General features: G+C 39.0%; 1 pseudogene; it reads left to right on the top strand.

Moving 5' to 3' along the window:
• The first annotated feature begins 6,556 nt into the window (after window positions 1-6,556).
• Window positions 6,557-7,481, top strand: LOC115210370 (annotated as a pseudogene).
• The last annotated feature ends 17,356 nt before the right edge of the window (window positions 7,482-24,837 follow it).

Raw genomic sequence — 24,837 nt, 5'->3', positions numbered from 1 at the left:
AAGATAAAATGATTGCTTCTGAGGCCGGCAGTTTTGAGGAGAAGGGATCTGCTAATACCATACACCCCAGCACTTAATTTGCACTCTGTTTTATCCATCCCAAAATGGCTAAAAGCAAATTTGACAATGTCTGCTGGATTTCAACTCAGAATGAAAAGAGCTGGAACAAATATCTGTGAGGTGTTTGTTGTTTCCAACGTTCTAGCAATCCTGCCAACCCCATGTCTGATATGGGGGTATCTGGGTTTGTTCTTGTTATATGTGAATATTTGTTACTTCATTAAGAAACATTAATGTGTTTAACCCTTTCATTACTGTATTTTTGTTGAGATGCTCTGTGTTTCTTTCAATTACTTTAAATCATCATCATCATCATCATCGTTTAACGTCCGTTTTCCATGCTAGCATGGGTTGAACGGTTCAACCAGGTCTGGAAAGCCAGGAGGCTGCCCCAGGCTCCAATCTTGATCTGGCAGAGTTTCTACAGCTGGATGCCCTTCCTAACGCCAACCACTCCGTGAGTGTAGTGGGTGCTTTTTACGTGCCAGGGGGGGCTGGCAACAGCTGCTATTGGGTGGTGCTTTTAACTAGAGTTAGGAACATAAATTGTGGCTAAGGTATGGTGGAAGAATTTAATTCAAAATTTATGAAAACAAAACATTTGTACTCAGAGCCAGAGGCTGGTTTCAGCCAGGTTGGTGACAAAAGGGTTAAGAATTGTTTCTCTATTATATATTTTAACAATATTGTTATAACAGAGTAAGTTAGAAAGAGAACAGAAGTTACAAAGAAATGAAGCTAAGATTAAAAATAAGACAAAAAGTAGCAGAGTAGGTGAGAGAAGTGAATGAAAATTGTATAGAGGGAACTGTCGGAGTCAGCAAAGATGGTCTTCACAAACAATAAAAAAAGCAAAGTTTTATTTTTATTGACATTTATATGGGGAAAAATTGGGAACTTAAGATTATACTATAATTTTAAATTGATTGAAAGAGTTTTGTTCAGAGTTTGGGGTTCTGTAAACAGTTCCTAGGGGTTCTGCGAGAAACAGTGAGATAAGCTAATGCTAATTTCATGATCGTAATATTACTATACATGCACAATATATTATTGGTTATTGTAATATAGACATCGTCCTATCTAACCTATTATGTTATCAAAAAAATATCACAAACATGCAGGTGGATGCTTTGAGAGCATAGCTGCTAGAATAAGAATAGCCTGGGCAAAGTTCAGAGAGCTCCTACCTCTGCTGGTAACAAAGGAAGACCTGGGATGAGGAGGTGAAGCATGACCTTTGAACGTTGGGCTTCAGAGGCAATGACAAGCGACCAAGACCTTTGGAGATATGCTGTGCTTGTAAAGACCTAGCTGGCCAAGTGAGACCATAGCTGTGGCCTATGCCAGTGTAGCATAACCAGCCCATTTAAGAGTACAATTCAATCACTTGGCAATAAACTGTGCTTGAAAAGACCTGTTGAGTCAATTGAAATCATTGTTGTGGCTGATGCCAATACCACCTGACTGGCACCCGTGCCAGTGGCACATAAAAAGCACCATTCAAGTGTGGTCAATGCCAGTCCTACCAGACTGGTTCCCATGCCAGTAGCATGTAAAAAGCAACATACAGCTGTGGTTGATGTCAGTGCCAACTGACTGGTCCCGTACCAGTGGCATGTAAAAAGCACCATTCAAGTGTGGTTGTTGCCAGTACCGCCTGACTGGCTCCCATACCGGTGGCATGTAAAAAGCATCCACTACACTCCCAGAGGGATTGGCGTTAGGAAGGGCATCCAACTTTAGAAACCTTGCCAGATCAGATTGGAGCCTGGTGCAACCTTCTGGCTTGTCAGCCCTCAGTCAAAGCATTCAACCCATGCCAGCATGGAAAGTGGACGTTAAACAATAATGATAATGATTATATATATATTTACCACATGAACTACAATGAAAAAATATGAAGAAGATATGGTATATAATTTTTTTTTTGTGCAGGGTTTCCTTGAGACACATAATTTATTTTAAGGGTTACGCAAGGGTAAAAAGGTTGAGAGAAACACTGGTCTAATGTGTTTCCCAAGCTGTAAAAATATATAATTTTTTTTTTCAAGGCGGTGAGCTGGCAGAAATGTTAGTGCGGTGGGTGAAATGCTTAGTGGTATTTTGTCTGCCGCTACGTTCTGAGTTCAAATTCCGTCGAGGTCGACTTTGCCTTTCATCCTTTCGGGGTTGATTAAATAAGTACCAGTTACGCACTGTTTGTTTGTCCTTGTTTGTCCTACCCTTGTGGGTAGTAAAAAAATATGTAAAAATATATAAATTTTATAAGAAAGCAAGAAAATTTCCTGAAGATGAAAGTACATAGTGATCCTGTGTAGACAAATACAAATGCAGGAAAACCATACTGTAATGTCTTTGATGAGACAGAAGAGAATTTGGGAGATCCTTCCTGTTGATTCAACCTAGAGAGGTGAGCGAAATCCTTAGGATCATCATCATTTAATATCCCTTTTTCCATGCTAGCATATGTTGGACAGAACAAGAACAGACGTGCCAGAGGGCTCTGCCAAGTTCTATGTCTGCTTTGGCATAATTTCTACAGCTGGATGCCCTTCCTAGTGCTGGTCACTTAGTAGAATGTACTGGGTGTTTTTCATTTTTTTTATTTTGTGGCACCAGTACTAGTAAGGTCACCAAGTACCTACAGGATAAGACCCCTCAACTGAGCAGGGTACAGACTGGAAAAAGAAACAATGATAGAAAGAGAGCAGGAGGTGTGTTACTGAACAGGTGAGTACATGGCATGTTCACCTGGAAAGTGAGAGAGAATAGAAAAAGATGAGAGGTCCAGGTACGTGTTTATGAGACAGAATAGAAAGTTCACTGGGGGAAAATAGTGTGACAGATGATTAGGGATGAGGAATGGGTTGGACACAAGAGGATATTGGTTCAGTGTAGTGGGAAAGGAAGAAAATAGGAGATGAGTTGTTGGGGTAGGCTTGACAGAGACTCGATTCTACTGAGATAGACTGGTTTTCTCAAGTACAGTGTAACACCATTCATTTATCTTGGTCCACCACCATCTCCTCTCAGAGACTCAACATCATGGGGTAAGTCTACCACTTTGTTCTATGTCTTCTTAGATCAACCTCTTCTATATATTCCTTCTGCTTTTAGGGATTGGCACTTCTTTATACAGCTGTCCTCCTCCATCCACACCACATGGCCATACAGTGCAATCTTCTCACCTGCACACCACTTATGATGCCTCTTATGCCCAATTTTTCCCTAAGCACATTTGTATTTTGTCATACATGCACACTGACATTGCATATCCATCAGAACATACTTGTTTCTTTTCTTTGAGGTCTTCGCATACCCCCTGCATTCAAAGCCATGTAGCATTACTGTTTATACACAGGCATCATACAATCTGACTTTCATTGTGAGAGAGGCCTTTTGTTAGCAACAGAGATAAAATTCTCAGAGCTCTTTCCAACCAATTCATATTTTAGCAACTATACTTTCAAAGTATCCTCCTCCACTGCTAATTAAGTCATTTATGTAACAGGGTGCTGCACAAAAAGTAACCCAGAATTTGTGACATAGTTTAAATACAGAAATAAATTTACACGCATGAAAAAGCATCCAACCTTTTGTTTGCAAAGGGCACCATTCATGCGTGATCGTTACCAGCATCGCCTTACTGGCACCTGTGCCAGTAGCATGTGTAAACAGATTCGAGTGAGGTCATTGCCAGTACCGCCTGACTGGCCTCTGTGCTGGTGGCACGTAAAAAGCACCCATTACACTCTCAGAGTGGTTGGCATTAGGAAGGGCATCCAGCTGTAGAAACTCTGCCAGATCAAGATTGGAGCCTGGTGCAGCCATCTGGTTTCACCAGCCCTCAGTCAAAATCGTCCAACCCATGCTAGCATGGAAAGCGGACATTAAACGATGATGATGATGATGTCATTGTATCATTTCAACCACTTGTAATTGCTGAACAAAGATGAAGCACTGGTCAACTGTTTGCTACATTATCCTCACTTTTTTAGTTGATTGTAAGATTGCATTAAGATGACGAACTCAGAAAAGGAAAGAGTGGAGATTGTGGAAGTGTATGTGAGAACGGGTTCTGTTAGGCACATTCTGTATTTACACTATGGACCACAGGTCACTTTTTCATGCACTTCCTTGTACTACTCCTAGGATCCTTCTGAGTATTTCAGAACATCTATTTCCTGATCTTATTTATTGCTCCTGCACATCTGCCACAAACAAATTTTACTTCCTCTATCGACCTAACTTTGATTCCACTGCATCTCTTATATGCCCACAGTTTGCATTGAACACACTGTATAGAATCTCTGTCAACACCTTGTCTACATATGGAACAGGGCCGTTTATCCAAAGGGATTAGTGTTCTTCTGATTAAAATTTTTGTAAGTGATGAACAGGAAGTGTAAGTAGTTCTTTACAGCTGTTTCTGGAGTTGGTGCATCTTATAAACAGATCTATGCATTTTGGTTACATATAAATTAGATTGGTGCAATCTACTGTATATGAAGCAGCAGAGTATAAATGATATGAATGACTTAGCGCATATACAAGAAACTGCACCAGTCTATCAGACAGTTTCTGCCCAAATGCATCCACAAGACGTTGGTCAATTTAGAGTTATAGAAGAAGACACTTGACCAAGATGCTATGCAGTGGAATGGAACCCAAAACCATGTGGCTGCAAAGCTAACATTTTAACTACTCACCCATAGCCTGCATATGGATTATCTTTTCATAGACTTTATCTGTTTATAATTAGCAAATTGAGTGGAAACAATGTAGAGACAAAAGAGTGCTTTGGCCTTGAAACTATTTGCAAATTGCAGAGATAAACTCTATGAACACATTATGTAACACTGCATCATGTGACACATGGAACACTTAGGTAAATGTCACCTTCTTTGATGTTTTTCTAACAAAGACCACCTGGATTATGTATGTATACAAACATACATACACACATGCACACACTTACATGAGTGTGTGTGTGTGTGTGTGTAGATATATATATATATATATATATATATATATATATATTCTTGTAAGCTGTTTGAAGCATGACAACTGTTTCAGCTGCCATTTTCCCTTGCAAGAAACAGAATTTCAGGGAAGCATGCTGTTCCTTCATATCAAGCATCACAAAAATTTATGAGCAGAAGTACAACAACAACCGCTACCGCCATTTCGCAGACTGATGCCTGAGGGTCACATCAAGTGGCTTCTAATGACAGAAGCCTGAACTACAATGCATTTGTTCCACAGAGAACGTTTCCAGTTACTTTTGGGTACTCCCTCGCGCGCACACACACACACACACACACACATTGACTCGGGACTTGCATTTAAGAAAGTGCAGTTTCTCAAATGATTAAAGGAACTGACTACACCTTCTGAACCCTTGATTGATCCTCACCTAATTTCATGGTCCAGATGAATTCTTAGTGATGGAGGCCACATTCACCACAGTGGGCAGCTGAACACACAGTTTACCAAATGCAGACTAAAAAATCCTGACAACCATATTCTTTACAAAGTGTACTAAGCATGTATTACATGGCACCAGCACTAAAGGGGTCGCTATGTCCTTGGCATTACTAAAAGTGCCACAAAACCCCATGTCTGGAAACTCACCAGCTTCTTAACAAGGGGAAAAGCATGGAGGATAGGGGTTGAGAGGGAAGTGCATTAAGCAGTGGAGTGGTAGGAGTACTCAGCCTTCTGAGATAGATGTGAATATATCAAAGGCAATACAGATATATACAGGAGTGTGGTGTCACAGAGGTTTATGTGACCCAAACAACAGAGTGCTGACTGCAGCTTATGTTATATAGGAGAGGAGGAGCAAGAGTAGAGTGGCAGGAAAGGGGGTGGAAGGGGAAATGGTAGATTAGAAGTGGTTTAATGTAGCCATGTAAGCATAGACTAAAAAACACTGTTGAGTGATTAAAGGGTCGACTGAGGAAATGAAAAATAAGTGCTTCCTATGCCAATGAAAGGGCTGTTAAGGACAAGGTCAGAAAAGAGGCAGTAGGATTCTTAGTTACATTGGCAACAATGTACAGCAGGAATTGAGAAGATGGAGTGATTGGGAGATAAACAATAGACATGCATGGCAAAACAGAAAATTAGTAATAACGGCATTGGGGAGAGAGTCTAGTTACATATATATATATATATATATATATATATATATATATATATACATATATATAGTTATGATATTAGGCCATCAAGTATGAAATTTGTAGTAAGATATACAGTAAACTTTGACAGCTGCTCGTTTTGCACCATTATTGTATTTTGACAATTTTTTTTTTTTTTGTTAAAAAGCTGACACATCTATTTCTTTATTCTAACTCATTTTGCACTTCAAAAAGTATTTATAAATCGTTTCTGATATTTTTGTTTAGAGAGGGATAAGTTGGAAATTTATACAGTTTTGAAATATGAATTCTGTCTTGGAAATACAGCATCACAGACAGCTCAGAATATTAATGGAGTATTTCATTCTAATGTTATTACACAGCAGACAGTATCAAATTGGTTTGCAAAATTTCGTTCTGGTAACTTTGACCTCAGAAATGAGCAACGCTGTCGACCAGAAACAGAGGTGGATAATGACGAACTGAAAGCCACTGTTGAGTCAGATCCATCTCAAAGTGCCCGTGAATTATCGTTGTTGTTTGGTGTTAGCAAGCAAACAATATTGACTCACCTAGCTCTAATCGGTAAAGTGAAAAAGTTGGATAAGTGGGTTTCACATGAACTCAATGAAAATCAGAAACAACATTTGGAAGCCTGCATTATGCTACTTTCTCATCACAAAAATGAATAATTTCTGAATCGAATTGTAACATGTGATGAGAAATGGATCTAATACAGCAACCGTAAATGTTCAGCACAATGGTTAGACAAAGACGAGCCACCAAAATACAGTCCAAAAAAGCAAAATTCATCAAAAGAAGCTGGTGTGTGCTTGGTGGTCTGGCGCAGGTGTGATCCATTATGATTTCATTAAACCTGGCTCATCAATCATGGCCAAACTATACTGCAGCCAACTGGACCAAATGATGCGGAAACTTACAAAAAAACAGCCTAGATTAGTCAACAGATTCACTCCTATTTTATTGCAAGACAATGCCAGATCACACATTGCAAAAATGATATTGGCGAAACTACAGGAGTCGGAGTTGGAAGTTCTCCATCATCCACCATATTCACCTGATCTTGCCCCCACTGACAACAACTTCTTCCAGAATTTGGATAACTTTTTGATAGGACAAAAATTTAATTACGACGATGCTATAAAACAGACCTTCCAAGATTTTATTGACTCTAGATTGCCAGGCTTTTACAGTTCTGAACCAGACAAGCTACCACTGAAATGGCAAAAGTATATAGATAATATGGGTGCATACTTTGATGAATAAAACTATTTCTTGTATTTATAAAACATTAGAAAATTTTTTTCCTTTTCTACAAATTTCCTACTGGACAACCTAATATTTTCTGCTAAGTACAGAGTAGAGTACAGTATAAAACTCGTCCACTTTCAGATGTGTTATCCAGTAGCAGTGTTATACGTACTTCCAGGTTTGCATTTGAACTTCTGTCATGCATGAATAAATAATTGGAAAAATGGGAGACAACAAGAAGGTGCACGGTTGGACATTTATTTTCAATCACTACAATTGTTTCTATGTGACATAGTTCCCCAGGTGTGCATATATTTACATATCGCCTGAGGAAACACATCTAGATCTCATAATGCAGGGAAACAGTTGCATAATCAAGTCACCTGCGCACCTGGAGAACTACGTTGCATAGAAACATTTGTAGAGAATGAAAATAAATATCCAACTGTACTCCTTCTTGTTGACTACAATTTTGTCAATTACATATATATGTATGTTTGTACGTATGTATATGTGTTTGTGTGTGTGTATATATATATATATATATATATATACACACACACACACACAAGAAACAATGAAGAGAGACAAAAGACAGGTTACCAAAATATATTCTTTTGTGAAATCCTATGCACCAAATCATGGGCTAAAAATATCTAGATATATAAAAATACTCAAAATATATTAAAAATACATTAAAAATATATAGATATATATATAGTGAGAATTTACAAAAAAACAAAAGATGAAGACGGGTTTGTAAATAACAAACAGATGTATTAGTTGAACGCTCTGGAAGTGAGAAAGTCTTTTACGTTTCGAGCCAACGCTCTTCGACAGAAAGGAACACAGAAATAAACAGGGAGAGAAAATAAAAAAGGTTTAGCAGCTAGTAAAGGTGCATGAGTGGCTGTTTGGTAAGTAGCTTGCTTACAAACCACTAGGTTCCAGGTTCAGTCCCACTGTGTGGCACCTTCAGCAAGTGTCTTCTGCTATAGCCTCAGGCTGACCAAAGCCTTGTGAGTGGATTTGGTAGACAGAAACTGAAAGAAGCCTGTCATATGTGTGTATGTGTCTGTGTCTGTGCCCCCAGCATCGCTTGACAACCAATGCTGGTGTGTTTACGTCCCTATAACTTAGCAGTTCGACAAACAAGACCAATAGAATAAGTGCTAGGCTATACAGTTTTTATACTTAAGAAGTGAGGAATTATTTACATTTGGCAAATATTTGTCCTCATCTTTGTTGTTAACGTTTCGGCTGATATACTCTCTAGCCTTCATCAGGTGTCTTGGGGAAATTTCGAACCTGGGTTCTCATTCCTAAGGTATTTTTCTATGTTATTATTATTATTAGCGGTTCGGCAAAAGAGACCGATAGAATAAGTACTGGGCTTACAAAGAATAAGTCCCGGGGTCGAGTTGCTCGATTAAAGGTGGTGCTCCAGCATGGCCGCAAGTCAAATGACTGAAACAAGTAAAAGAGTAAAGAGTAAAAGAGTATTATTCAGGTCACTGCCTGGAATCAAACTCAGAATCTTGGGATTAGTAGCCACTACACCATATGCCCACAGGCATATGGTGTAGTGGTTAAGAGTGTGGGTTACTAACCCCAATATTCCGAGTTCGATTCCAAGCAGTGACCTGAATAATAATAATAACATTGAAAAATACCTTAGGAATGAGAACCCAGGTTCGAAATTTCCCCAAGACACCTGATGAAGGCTGGAGGGTATATCAGCTGAAACGTTAACAACAAACAAGATGAGGACAAATATCCGTCAAATGTAAATAAGTACTAGGCATACAAAGAATAAGTCCTGGAATTGATTTGTTCAACTAAAGGCAGTGCTCCAGCATGGCCACAGTCAAATTACTGAAACAAGTAAAAGAATATAGATATATATAAATATGTTAAGAATATACAAAAATATAATCCTTACTTTTTAAAAACGATATTAAAACATAAAAGATATTGTAAATCTATGGGGGTTTCTAATTCACTTAAAATCCGAGTGAAGAGAAAATTGTAAATCCATGTAAAAGTTTAAAATCCAGAAGTTTATATCCGACGGTCATTTCATTGTGCCCTATATAGAGAGATAATTCTATCTCTAAAAAATATATATATACATACATAAATACATATATATATATTCTTTTACTTGTTTCAGTCTTTAGACTGGCCATGCTGGAGCACCACCTTGAAGAATTTTGGTCAAATGAATAGACTCAGTATTTATTTTCTAAGTCTGGTACTTATTCTATCAGTCACTTTTGCCAAACTGCTAAGTTACAGGGACATAAACACACCAACACCAGTTGTCCATCAGTAGTGGGGGGGGGGGCAAAAATAGATACACAGAGTAGAAGACACTGAACCCAGAAGCATATAGTTAGGAAAACAAACTGCTTACCACACAGCCATGCACAGCGTGTGTCCCCAAAATGTGTTTACACTCTCATTTCCTTTTAGATTTAACTCATTGGAAATAAGGGAGCCAGATTGAACTTTGAAGAAAGGAAATTTACCATAAGATTCTGTTGAAAGTTTGAAAATGCAGTCAAAGTGCAAAGACAGTTTAGGATGGAGTTCCAACGGATCCACCGATGTTGTTCATCATCACCTGAATTAGAGATTGGAACCGTTCAGAATGTCCACAAGAAATGTTCCAGAAGACTATGGACATTGGACAAGCCCCACAAAGTAAGAAAGGGTACTTGAAATGTTATTCCAGGATTCAAGAAATCTGTGCAGTAAGCAAGTCTGGATGTAGGGATTTCAAAATTAAGGGTCCGTTGCATTTTAAAGTGCTATCATTGGGATAGTTCCATTCCAAGAATAGTCCATGTTCTCAATGAAGATGATCCAGATCAAAGAGTAGTGTTTTGGAAATGGTACTTGGAAAGATGTGTACACGATGCACACTTTCCAACAAAGATTATTTGGGGTAATAAGGCTAAGTTTAAATTCAAGGTCTCAATTAACTTCCACGACTGCACATCATGGGGACCTGAAAATTCACACATTACAGAGGAACATCACATCAATTCACCAAGAGTTACATTATGGTACAGCTTATCATCAAAAGGATTAATATTGATCCATTTTGTTTTTAATGGTACTGTGACTGGTTCCATTTACTTGAAAAGCTGCAACAATATATATTTCTTTACTGCCCACAAGGGGCTAAACATAGAGGGGACAGACAAAGGGATTAAGTCGATTTCATCGACCCCAGTGCGAAACTGGTACTTTATTTATCGACCCCCGAAAGGATGAAAGGCAAAGTCGACCTCGGTGGAATTTGAACTCAGAATGTAACAACAGATGAAATACTGCTAAGCATTTCACCCAGCACTCTAACGTTTCTGCCAGCTTGCCACCTTTATATAGCTGCAATAATATAGCATTCAAGTGGACTTTGAAGGTGTAGTTTTATTTCCAGCAAAATAGGGCAGCTCCACATAATGCAAGGGCCTACCTTAATGGGATTTTACCAAATACTTACAGCAAAAAGGTTTAGTATAATATTCTCTACATTCACTGAATCTCACTCTCGTAGACATTTTCTTATGGGGATACTTAAATGATAAAGCTTATGCTGCAAAACCAGCTGCAGTTGAACCGAGGGCAACCACCGAGCAAGAAAGCACACAAATACCAAACAAAATATTTCTTGATGTCTGCAATTTCATTGCTATGAATATGCAAAGTGCCTGGACCAGAATGGTCATCAGTTTGAAAAGAGGCATTCATTAAAAGAAATAGATATATTCTCTCTGTAGATTCTACTCATCATCATCATCATTGTTTAATGTCCGTTTTTTGTGCTAGCATGGGTTGGACAGTTCCACTGGGGTCTGGGAAGCCAGGAGGCTGCACCAGGCTCCAATCTTGATCTGGCAGTGTTTCTACAGCTGGATGCCCTTCCTAACACCAACCACTCCATGAGTGTAGTGGTGCTTTTTACATGCCACCGGCACAGGTGCCAGAGGAGGCTAAAAATGGAAAGTATTTCAATAAACGCAGACTTTATAATTATTAATGTATGTATACATTTTGGACACACACACATGCACACATTTTCATATGTATTTATGCATTCTTTGATAATTTTGACATGCAGCCCGTTTTGCTTGAAGTGTGGGGTTGGTAGAAAGGGACATCTGCTTCTGCCCCAGCCTGATCAGTCATTAATGATTGTTAGTAATTTGTAATTAATTACTATGGAAACATCTGGCTGTATGTCAGAGCCCTCTGATTGCTGCCAAATGATTGCATAGATCTTGTTTCTTTCTGATATAGAAAACGATTACCAAGCAAACCTGGAATGAGAAATTGGTATGGCTGACCGGAATGAGAGAAATTGATCTGGCTGACCGGAATGAGACAAATTGACACGGCTGACTGGAATGAGAGAAATTGATTTGGCTGACTGGACATTCTGTCTGCTTTTGGTGACAATACTTTTTGATATTGGAGACACACACACACACACAGAAATATAGACATACAGAGAGAGAGAGGGAGGGAGGAGAGAGAGAGAGAGAAACATTGCATATAATTAACAAGACGTTCACACATAAAAACAAAGAGAGAATGTGAGGTGAGAGATCGAAACATGAAACCATGTGATGTCATTTGAATGAGTACCAAAACATCTGGGCCAAAATGTCACATACCCAAGCTACCCACCCATCAATAGAAATGCCATCCCTCTGTCTGTCAGGTTCAAGATTTAAAGGATGCCACCATCAAAGTTGGTACACTAAAAGGTAGCTTTGGGCTGAATTAAAGAGCTGCTGGAATGAAGCAAAGTCGTAATAATGATAATCATCATCATCATAATCGTTTAACGTCCGTTTTCAATGCTGGCATGGGTTGGACAGTTCAACCGGGGTCTGGGAAGCCAGGAGGCTGCACCAGGCTCCAATCTGATCTGGCAATGCTTCTACAGCTGGATGCCCTTCCTAACGCCAACCACCCCGTGAGTGTAGTAGGTGCTTTTTACGTGCCAGGGGAGGTTGGCAGCGGCCACGATCGGTTGGTGCTTTTTACTTGCCAATACACGTACAAATTCTTCTGGCTAGAATGCAATGATGGAGTGGGCAGAGGAGATGTGTTGTTGGTAGGGCAAGGGTGTTGAAGTAATTAAGGTTGTCAGAGTAAATACGAAGATAATTTAAACGAGACAAGTCATGGCCAATACAGTGGCATTTATCTCTGAATATGCATCAAAAGTCTTGCAACCTATTTTGATAACAAGTGACTGTGACCTCATTACCATAGCAGGTGACTCGCACGTGTGTGTGTGGGTATGCGTGCATGTGTATGTGTGCGCATGCTTGCATGTGTGTGTGTCTGGTAAGCATGTTGGGCTATACCATAATGGTTTCTCAGATATAAAACAATCAAGTTCCCTGGAGACTCTAGGAGGTACCCTTGGGTCTTCAATAATCGTCCCTCCCTACATATCTTAATTTTTCAGATTTTTGCCACCACCCCCTTTTATCCCCCCCCCCCCGCGCTTTTGTTTCAATCCTCCCCACTTATTAAATTTTGCTAATCTATCTCCGTTAAGATTTCATTGTAAGCTATTCATATTGTTACAACAGTTGGAAAATCTAATAATAATTTTATTTTACGTTAAAAACATTATATAGGCGCAGGAATGGCTGTGTTGTAAATAGCTTGCTTCCCAACCACATTGTTCCGGGTTCGGTCCCACTGCGAGGCACCTTGGGCAAGTGTCTTCTACTATAGCCTCGGGCCGACCAAAGCCTTGTGAGTGGATTTGGTAGACAGAAACTGAAAGAAGCCCGTCATATATATATATATATGTGTGTTTGTGTGTCTGTGTTTGTCCCCCCAACATCGATTGACAACTGATGCTGGTGTGTTTACGTCCCCATAACTTAGCGGTTCAGCAAAAGAGACCAATAGAATAAGTACTAGGCTTACAAAGAATAAGTCCTGGGGTTGATTTGCTCGACTAAAGGTGGTGCTCCAGCATGGCCGCAGTCAAATGACTGAAACAAGTAAAAGAGTATATGACAAAAAAGAACATTACAAGTAAAACTATATGTTATAAAATAAATAGGATTTATAAACTAAATAACTAATTCTGGTTTTGGAAAAAAATCAAGGGTGACAGCCTAGAAAATTTTAAATGATGATTTCTCATTTAGGCACGAGGCTAAAAATTCATGGGGAGAGACAAGTGGATTAAAGTGGCCCGGTACATTATTGGTGCTTTATTTTAACAACCCCATTGGGTTGAAAGGTAAAGCTAATCTCAGCAGGTTTGAACTCAGAACATAATGGGCCATGACTCTATGTTGTAAGGCATGTTGTCCAAAAGTTGATTAAACTGACTCCTATTACTAGTACAAAACAACAAACACTGGGGAATTCATTATTATTTTGACTGACACAAATTGTGAATCAGCATGACTAAAAAAAAAAAAAACAGTTGACAGGAATGGAAATAAAATCTGGAGGGTTCTATTTGTTTTCATATCACATGGAAAAAAAATATTTTTTTTTTACTACCCACAAGGGGCTAATCACAGAGAGGACAAACGGTTTAAGTCAATTACATCGACCCCAGTGCGTAACTGGTACTTATTTAATCGACCCCGAAATGATGAAAGGCTAAGTCGACCTAGGCAGAATTTGAACTCAGAACGTAACGGCACACAAAATACAGCTATGCATTTCGCCCGGCATGCTAATGTTTCTGCCAGCTCGCCACCTTGATGGAAGAAAAATATTTATCTACAGTATATGTAGTCAAGGTTCATGTGGGTGAACCTTCAACATTTTAGGACATTGATAACCTTCAACCCTAAGAAGATCAATCATTTTGAGACACAACACACCTGTTTCAGGACACAGAGAAAACAAAGAATTTGCTGTCAGAAAATATGCTTAACAACCAGCCAGAGTTTATAAAGAATTTGACACAGGGCAACTGCCCCAGTTTGTAACACACGTGAGTTTACTACTACTCCACACTGTAGTCAATAAATCTTCATTTTCAGTTTCTCTACCAATCACCCCAACACAAATCCCCTGCAAACTAAGAACTTCAATGACAAACTGTTTATCCTTACAGGACAAGCTTTTTACGAAATAAGGATTTAACACCATCAACATGACTCAAGTAATTTCTCTTTGAACTTTTTTTTGATAACCATCATGGCAGAGAAAAGAGTATTTCGTGGTGTGACGTATACTCTTTTACTTGTTTCAGTCATTTGACTGCAGCCATGCTGGAGCACCGCCTTTAGTCGAGCAAATCGACCCCAGGACTTATTCTTTGTAAACCTAGTACTTATTCTATCAGTCTCTTTTTGCCGAACCGCTAAGTGACGGGGACATAAACACACCAGCATCGGTTGTCAAGCGATGTTGGGGGAGGAACACAGACACACAAACATATACATGCACATACACATATACGACAGGCTTCTTTCAGTTTTCGTCTACCAAATCCACTCACAAGGCTTTGGTTGGCCCGAGGCTATAGTAGAAGACACTTGCCCAAGGTGTCACACTGTGGGACTGAACCCGGAACCATGTGGTTGGTAAGCAAGTTACTTACCACACAGCCACTCTATACCAGAAAAACAAGCACTTGCTATCATGATGAACAAATGCAAAGAGGACTATGATTCCAAATTACAGTGAATGAAAGAGAAAACTCATTAGGATGCTAAAAGGAAATGCCATATCCCAGGCTCCCCAAAACAGGAATATCTCACCAAAGCAGTTTGTTTGTTTCACGTGAATTTGGCCGGTGTCAAAAACTCTGATTGACTATTTGATTCTGCAGTTAAAGTAGCCTTTTTCATGGACTCTAATGATTATGCCTTTTCGAAAGGTTAACTTTGGCAATGTCTTTCTTTTCAAGATGACATCTGGTGGCAATTTTCTTCCATCTCCCAAGCATCACAGTAAATCTTTTCATTTCTGATTGTGCTTTTTTAACTGATTTTTCATTAATACGTGTTACTGTGGTGTCATGCGGCAAATCAAATGTTAACAACATTTGGTCTGCATTCCCAATGCATGATGGTTCAATATTATATTTCTGGCAGAAACATTAGCACACAGGATGAAATGCTTAGCGGTATTTCATCTGTCTTTATATTCTGAGTTCAAATTCTGCCAAGGTCAGTTTTGCCTTTCATCCTTTCAGGGTCAATAATTTAAGTACCAGTTTTGTACTGGGTTGATCTAATCAACTGGCCCCCTCCCCCAAAATTTTGCGCCATGTGCCCAGAGTAGAAAAGAATATATTTTCTTCTAACTTTGATAATATAACTCTGAAAGTTTGTCAACTATTCTTCGTAATCTTCTGGAAGTTTTTGCACAATTGTTGTTCTACGTTGTACACTTAAGTCATAATCATCTATATATATAAAACTGTAGTTGTGTGAGTGTCTGTCCCCTTCGATTTAAATTCCTAACTACTCCCACATTTTGCAGTGCAGTTTAACCAAATTCGGGTATCTTATAGTCATGATTCATATCGAGCCTGTCTGAGTATTAGCGCGCGTCTACGATGAGTCTACGATTTTAAAAATAATTTAACATCATTTTTTATTCCATTTTAATGCATAATTTTTCGTGTGTCGATGGCGGCGGAGTTGGCGTCTATGGTCACACCTGCACCTGTTTGCTTCTCCCCCTTCTTCCCTCCCTCGTGAAGCTGTGGGGAAGGGAGTGTAAGGAAATCAACGCAGTAAAGCGTTGTCAAGGAGACCAGCGTTCTTTTAGAACAACGACTTCATGGCTTGAAGACACCAAAACAGAAATGGCTAAGAAAGCCCGAATTGGCATCTATAAGGGAAGTAACTCTCTAAAAATGCTTATATAGTTATTTCCCTTACAAACCCGAGCAACGCCGGGCGATACTGCTAGTGGTTCATAAAACGGTAACACCAGTTTAACCAAGCTTTAAAGTCCACACTATCAGCACTATATTTGGTCTTAAATAACTGACCAGCAAGTAATCTTATCTCCAAAAACCTTCATCACATTTGTTACATATCAAATGATAAAGTTCAGTCTCTAACTCAGGGAATTTTGCAGATTTACCCCTTTTGGCATGTTTATTACAAGGCACAGTTTTTAGTTGCTCATACTGTTTGTGCCAATTTTGAACATTGGCGTCATTAACATTAAAATGCATTCCGGCAGCTCTATTGCCACATTCAAATGAAATGATGATATAGTAGATAGTGGAGCAAGGGAAATAAAATGTTGGACAGGTAAACAATAATTTCATTATTATTAAATGCGTCAAGTACATCAACAATAAATATCAAATGGAAATTGTTGTTGTGATACCTGTGCCGGTGGCACGTAAAAAGCAGCAAGCGATCGTGGCCTTTGCCAGCCTTGCCTGGCACCTGTGCTGGTGGCATGTAAAAAGTGCCCACTACACTCATGGAGTGGTTGGCGTTAGGAAGGGCATCCAGCTGTAGAAACACTGCCAGATCAGACTGGAGCCTGGTGCAGCCTCCTGGTTTCCCAGACCCTGGTCGAACCGTCCAACCCGTGCTAGCACGGAAAACAGATGTTAAACGATGATGATGATGATTTAATTTCTCCTTCGCAGTAAATGATTCATAAGTTTTGTTGTGCAAATTTTAGGGAAAAAACTCGTAATATTATGGAAAACTTGTTTGCAGGTTTGCTTGAGTTGCAAAAACAGCAACTGAAAGGACTACAACTGCAAGAGCAACAGCTGAAGCAACAATAACTGAAGGAGGCGCAATGGCCCAGTGGTTAGGGCAGTGGACTCACGGTCGTAAGAACACGGTTTCAATTCCCAGACCGGGCATTGTGAGTGTTTATTGAGCAAAAACACCTAAGATCCATGAGGCTCTGGCAGGGGAGGGTGGTGAATCCTGCTGTACTCTTTCACCACAACTTTCTCTCACTCTTTCTTCCTACTTCTGTCACAAAGCAGAGGAGCCATGGTGTAACCCACTATGGTGTGGTAAACTTTCAGACCCTAGTCTAGATTGCGAATCCTCTGTACCCCAGGATGGTTCAGCTCTCCACCCATTAAAAGCCACTGTTTACAGAATGAGGATAACAACGTAGCTTTCACGCTCGTGCAACCATCAGTCTATCGCGTGTGGTGGGTGGATCTTCAAGTTGCCACACGCATTCTTAGTAGCTTAGAGTGGGCTCGTATTAGAGATTATTCTTTGTGGCTAATGGCATGAGTCCTAAGAAGAAGAAGACAAATACTGAAAAAACAACAACAGCAGCAATGACAACAACAATATTATAGCAACTAATGCTGCAATTACTGAAGTTGTGAGGAAAGTGAGAAAAAGTGTTCTCGACAGACTTTGTCTCAGACTCCATAACAGAGTTCAAATATGAATCTGATGAAGGAGTTACCTTCGAAGCATACTACAGAAGATATGAGAAAATCTTGGAGAAAGAATGGTAAAGATTGGGATGATGAGATGAAAATGCACTTAATCTTGAGAGAATTGGTGGCAGCAGAACCTGAATGATACAGTAATTATGTACTCTCAAGAAAACCTTCTCAGACATAAACTTTAATGGCACAATAGACATATTGTGTAAAAGTTTCAGTGAAAAAAGCTTGTTGTTCAACACAGGTTGGAAATGTTTGAACATAGAGAAAAACAATGATGAGGACTACATCAGATATGCTGGTAGAGTTAGCAGGGAATGTGAAAAGCTTAAGCTGGATGAATTAACACCAGATATGTTCAAATGCCTGATTTTTACACAGGGACTTACTGCTGAAAAAGACGCAGAACCTAGAACTAGAATTCTCGCAAAACCAGGATGTAATCTTACAGCAAATATCAGAAGAATGTGAAAGGATGGTCAAATTAAGACATGACACAGGAAACTGAACGGAAAGATTGTTTCTAAGTAAAGCAAGTGTGAAGCAATCAGAATAAAGATAAAGTGTTTCCTGAAAACCACAACAAAAATCTGGAAATTAACCCATGTTTTACAAACAAAAAAAGGTAAAGATTAATGTGTTAAAAAATTCACATAATCTATTCAGCACAGAGTGGATGGAACTATTCAAAGTATGGAATACACCCGTAAGTGTTCTGTATGGATATATAATCAGTTCAGTCAATGATTGAAATGGGGCTGAAGGACTGAAACAAAAAACTGCAGTAAAACCGAGTGGAACACTTGTATCTAAGTCAAAGCAAAATAAAAAAAATTGCCCACAATAAAAAGTAAACATTGTTACTTGTATGTAAGTCAAAGCAAAATAAAAAAAATTGCCCACAATAAAAAGTAAACATTGTTCATAGACTACACATCGATTCCACTGGTCCTCTAAATGGCTCATACTACTTAGTGGTAGTTGATAGTTTTTCAAAATGGCTAGAAATTCACAAATGTAAACAAACCAACCTCCTCGAGGGTGCTAAATTCTTTACATGAATTTTTTGCAAGATTTGGCATCACAGACATGATAATGTCTGACAATGGAATGTAATTTGTGTCTGTTGAAGTAAAAAAATGTTGTGAAATGTTCACCATAGAACATATAACTATGGCTCCATACCATTCCAGATCTAATGGACAGACAGAACGCTTTGTCGATACCTTCAAAAGTCCTTAGAAAATCGAATAAGGAAGTCACAGCATGAGGTAGGTCTACAACAATTTTTAAAAGTGTACCGTTTGACACTGAGCCTGAATACACAAGCAGAGCTGACGTTTGCAAGGAAAGTAAGATCAGTCTTTGATGAATTGTTACCTGGCAAGAAAATGTGCCAAGGAAGACAAAACAAGATTCTTTAAAGTTGGCAAAAAGGTGTATATGAAGGCATGCAAGAATGGAAAGCAGATTTGGGAAGATGGCGTAATTACCAAATGCATAGGTAAAATGATGAATTGGGTAAAAAGTAGAATAGGCATACGAAAGAGACACAGGAACCAACTGAGAGGTTTGTGGAAAATGAACCAAAGAAGTTGGAGGAACCGATGGAATGGTTGTATGATATGTTCCAAGTACCAATGCCACTGCTGGTGATTGAACCTAGGCGTACAAGTGAGAGGAAAAGAGAACGTACAGAGTTCCTGGAAATGGATGCCAAGTGCAAAAAGTGTTAAATTGTATGAAAAATAAAACTCAAAAAAGGGTAGTGGAGTGAATAAAAAAAAATTATTGCTAAACAAAATGACATTTCGTCAGAAAAACCTAAAAATGGAGATGTTGTAGGGAATTAGTAATAATGGTACTTCCCCTCCCACGTGACAAATGGAATAACATAGTCACTATAAGTAAAGGGAGTATGTAGCAGGCAGTCAGAGACAGTCGTGTCTTTACTGGTTTTACTAAATATACTGTACACCAAAGTGGCATTATAATAACCCAACCATTTAAAGGATATTAAACAACCAAAAATGAAATTTTCTTCATTTTAATTTTAAGTTTAATTCATACAAAAATTCCTTATCATTCTTGTTTCATCAGTGAACCTTGGGGAGATTGCTCTAAGACACCCACATTGTGTTCTCACTGATATGTGGTCATGGCAACAATATAGTTTTTAAAGATAGCTTTACACACACTGGCTGGTTCAGATGTTTTAATATTTACCTACCACCTACAGTATGTGTTTACCTACTTCACTATGTGTTTAGCTACAATACTACAAATTTACCTTCCCTGTCTGTTTAGCTGTGGAGGCACATGGCCTAGTGGTTACAGCAGTGGACTCGCAGTCGAAGGATCGCGGGTTCAAATCTCAGACTGGGTGATGTGTGTGTTTATGAGCAAAGCACATAAGCTCCAAGTGGCTCCGTCAGAAGGTAATGGCGAACTTCTGCAGACTCTTTCACCACAACTTTCTCTCACTCTTTCCTCCTGCATCTTGCAGCTCACCTGCGACGGACCGGCGTCCCGTCCAGGTGGGGAACCTATACACCAAGGAAACTAGCCCTATGAACCAGGCGCGGCTCAAGAAGGAACATCTATTTAGCTATTTCGCTTATGTGTTTAACTGCAGCATTAAGTGTTTACCTACTCCACTACACATTTAGCTACTTCACAATGTGTTTGACTTGTTCCCATCTGAGGAGAATATTCAAAGCTGAAACAGCTTCGAATATTTGATACACTGGAAGAGAAAAATTAAATATTTGTCGCAGGATCAAATGCCTATTGTTTTTGTTTTACTTCCTGCAGGGATTTTACTCACTGCAGTAGAATTTACCAATGTCAAACCATGTTCTATCAGATATGTTCCCCATTGAACTATTATTGTTGAATTTATTTGCAGCCTTTACTTCCAATAATCAATCACACTGCAACAAAGAAATAAATATTTCTGGAGTTGATTTTCTTTTTTTACTTCCATTTAAATTCAGACCAAATTACTTGTGTTTTTGATTCCTGTTAGGTCTTTGGTAAATTATAAATGTAGTTAAGATGAATATTTGAAATAATAAATGAAGGAAAACTAAAACAAAAAAAAAATGAAAGAAAAGTGCCTGTCTTTTTAAAATTTATTTATTGGTTTCTAATTTTGGCACAAGGCCAGCAAGTTTGGGGGAGGGGATAAGTTCATTACTAATGTACAACTGGTATTCTTTTTATTCCCCCTGAAAGGATGAGAGGCAAAGTCGACCTCGGTGGAATTTGAACTCAGAACATGAAGACAGACAAAATGCTGCTAAGCATTTTTTCCAGCATGCTAATGGTTCTGCCAGGTCAGTGACTTTTTTTTTTTATCTATTTACAAATATTAGAAAAAAAAAATATTCTTATTTACTATTATCAATTTCAAATTTTGACACAAGGCCAGTGATTATGGGGAGGGGGTTAGTCAATTGCAAAAACCCCAGTACAGAACTGGTACTTATTCTATCAACCTTGAAAGTATCAAAAGTCAACCACAGCAGAATTTGAACTCAGAACGTGTAAACAGACAAAAGGCAGCTAAGCATTTTGCCCCACATTTTAACGACTCGGCTGGCTTGCCATTATTTTTTATTTACTTACAAATAGGCACAGGAGTGGCTGTGTGGTAAGAAGCTTGCTTCCCAACCACATGGTTCTGGGTTCAGTCCCACTGCTTGGCACTTTGGGCAAGTGTTTTCTACTATAGCCTTGGGCCGATCAAAGCCTTGTGAGTGGATTTGGTAGACAGAAACTGAAATAAGCTTGTCGTATATATAACAGCACGGAGTTTTGTCAGTGAACAGGTCACAGTCTCAAAGCGACGAAAATATTTTGACAAATTTAAGTGTTGAAGTGAATCTAACAGTTTTTGTGTTTCTTAAATGGCTTATAAACACCTTCCACGCTGCAATTGTTTTCGTTCCAGCACACGATCTCAGATCAGGTCACTTGCTATGCAAGTACATCTCCGTAATATATATATATATAGGGTGGGGTGTATGTTTGTGTGTCTGTGTTTGTCCTTCCACCGCTGCTTGATAACTGATGCTGGTGTGTTTACGTCCCTGTAACTTAGTGGTATGGCAAAAGAGACCGATAGAATAAGTACTAGGCTTACAAAGAATAAGTCCTCGGGTTGATTTGTTTGACTAAAGGTGGTGCTTCAGCATGGCCGCAGTCAAATGACTGAAACAAATAAAAGAATAAATATTAATTAAAAAATATAAAATTTTTATTTACTAATATTAAAAACCTGTACACGTCGGCTGAGACATGGAGAAGTCCTTCATGTGTTGAGTAAATTTATGTGCATTAGCCACATGTGTGTTTTTACATCTGTTGTTGCAGCTTGATGTCAAGATTTACCTGAAGGAGAAAAGTGAGAGAAAGAAAGTGAGGACAAGTGGGAGAGGCAAATAGGAACATCTGACAGGATAAGCAAAACTGGCTCAAACCAGCCAAATGGCTGAGAATGTCTCTGGGCAGTAATGTAGCACAAGGCAACCAAGTCTTTTAATTTTGACCAAGTTTGGCATCAAGGTACAATACAGTATATAATATATAGAGACAAAACCCCTTTTTATTTCTTTATTACCCTCAAGGGGCTAAACATAGAGGAGACAAAGGGATTAAGTCGATTAGATTGACCCCAGTGTGTAACTGGTACTTAATTTATCGACCCCGAAAAGATGAAAGGCAAAGTCGACCTTGGCGGAATTTGAACTCAGAACGTAGCGGCAGATGAAATACCGCTAAGCATTTCACCAGGCACGCTAACGTGTCTGCCAGCTCGCCGCCTTAAAACCCCTTCTTTCATCAGTATATTCTTTTTGTGTATTATTTTAATGATGTTTTTAGTATTTTATAAATGTTTACTTCTACCCAAAGATGAAGCAAATATGAAGAGGAGCTTCATATCAGAAGAGAAAGAGAGAGAAAAGGAGGAATTACTGAAGCGAAATGAAGAGCCATTGTTGAATTAAGTTGTTGAAAATGGAAATCAAAATAAACAATGAAAAAATGATGCACTATATTTGTGAAAGTGAAAGATGTTAATCAAGATGATGACAAACTTTTGGGTTGCTCAAAGTGATAATAGGGTCCATCAAACCCTTCACAATGATTCTACTTCAGATGACAAACATACAGATGGTTCTCATCATCATCATCATTTAACGTCCGTTTTCCATGCTGGCATGGTTTGGACGGTTTGACTGGGGTCTGGGAAGCCAGGAGGTTGCACCAGGCTCCAGTCTGATCTAGCAGAGTTTCTACAGCTGGGTGCCCTTCCTAACGCCAACAAGTCTGAAAGTGTAGTGGGTGCTTTTTATGTGCCACCAGCATAGGAGCCAGTCAAGGTGGTACTGACATCGGCCACATTCAGATGGTGCTTTTTATGTGCCACCAGCACAGGGATCGCAATTACAATTTCCTTTTGATTTTTATTTTGATGTAATTGACTCAATAGGTCTCAAGCAGTTGCCTTACAATCCAAGGTACTTTTGCGTGGGCTGGGACTAGTTATGTGACACTGGTGTAGGTTGCAGCTGTGAACTCACTTTATTTGCTGGGTCTTCACAGTCACAGCATATCTCCAGAGGGCTTGGTCTTTCATAATCGCCTTTGTGAGGCCCAATGTTCGAAGGTCATGCTTGACCACCTCATCCCATGCCTTCCTGGGTCAACCTCTATCCCGGATTCCTTCAACTGTTTGGGAGTGGCACTGCTTCACACAGCTCTGTTCATAATAATAATAATAACAGCTTAGACATAACCTCAGCAGATGAACTTGAAAGGTGCAGGTTTGTGGTCAGAAATTATAAATGATGATTTAAGGCGGCGAGCTGGCAGAAACGTTAGCACGCTGGTTGAAATGTTTAGCGGTATTTCGTCTGCCGCTACGTTCTGAGTTCAAATTCCGGCGAGGTCGACTTTGCCTTTCATCCTTTCGGAGTCGATTAAATAACTCGTTGTTTCTGTTTAATTTTGTTAATCATTTCGTGTCTAAAGATTTAGTCTTAATTAAAACTATCATGTGCGGTTGCCACACTAATTTTGTTAATCGTTTGAGGCTGCAGTCCAATGACGGAAACAAGCAGAAAGTAAAGGTGTTATCTTTTGTCTTATACCATTTACTTGTTTCATTCACTGGACTGCGGCCATACTGGGGCACCACATCAAAAATTTTAGTCAAATCAACTGCTGTAGTTATTTAATTTTTTTTTTTATTTGAGCCAGATTTTATCAGTCTTTTTGCTGAATTGCTAAGTTATGGGGACATAAACAAACCAACACTGGTTGTCAGTCAGTGGTGGGACACATATACACACGACAGGCTTCGTTCAGTTTCCGCCTACTCACAAGGCTTTTGTCAGCCAGGTCTCCTATGTTATGCAGTGAGAATGAACCTGGACCTATATGGTTGGGAGGCAAACTTCCTTCTACACGGCCACGCCTCACCATTGCTGTTTACTTTTACACACATGTACATTATTACCCTGCATCTCTGATGATATCTACAAAACCATATTTGCAAGGGTCTCCATGTCTGCTACAATATCAGACTATTACCCATTCCCATTATCGCATTATTTATTTCTAATGTTAATTAGTTGTAACCCTGATGAGTTAACTCAATGTTTCCCAAGGTTATTTTGTTGTGGAACCTTTAAACAGTTGTTCATAAATGTGCAGAAATCACATCTACATTTTGCGGGCACCCTTACCATAGCCTTAATTTTATTAAAACACTAGCAGTATAGCCCAGCGTTGCTCGGGCTTGTTTTCTTTTCGACCCTTTAGAATTGGAATTTTTGAAAAGTAAAAATTTTGCTTTATGTAGCTTGTTATTCTCTTTTAGTGAACATTTTTCTGGTTGAAAAACACCGAAAAATAGCAACACAGCAGTAAAAAAAACAT

Source organism: Octopus sinensis, linkage group LG4, assembly GCF_006345805.1.
Source record: "Octopus sinensis linkage group LG4, ASM634580v1, whole genome shotgun sequence".
In the NCBI taxonomy this organism is placed as follows: Eukaryota; Metazoa; Mollusca; class Cephalopoda; order Octopoda; family Octopodidae; genus Octopus; species Octopus sinensis.
Note: the sequence above shows the minus strand (reverse complement) of the source record. Positions and strands in the feature narration are given on the sequence as shown.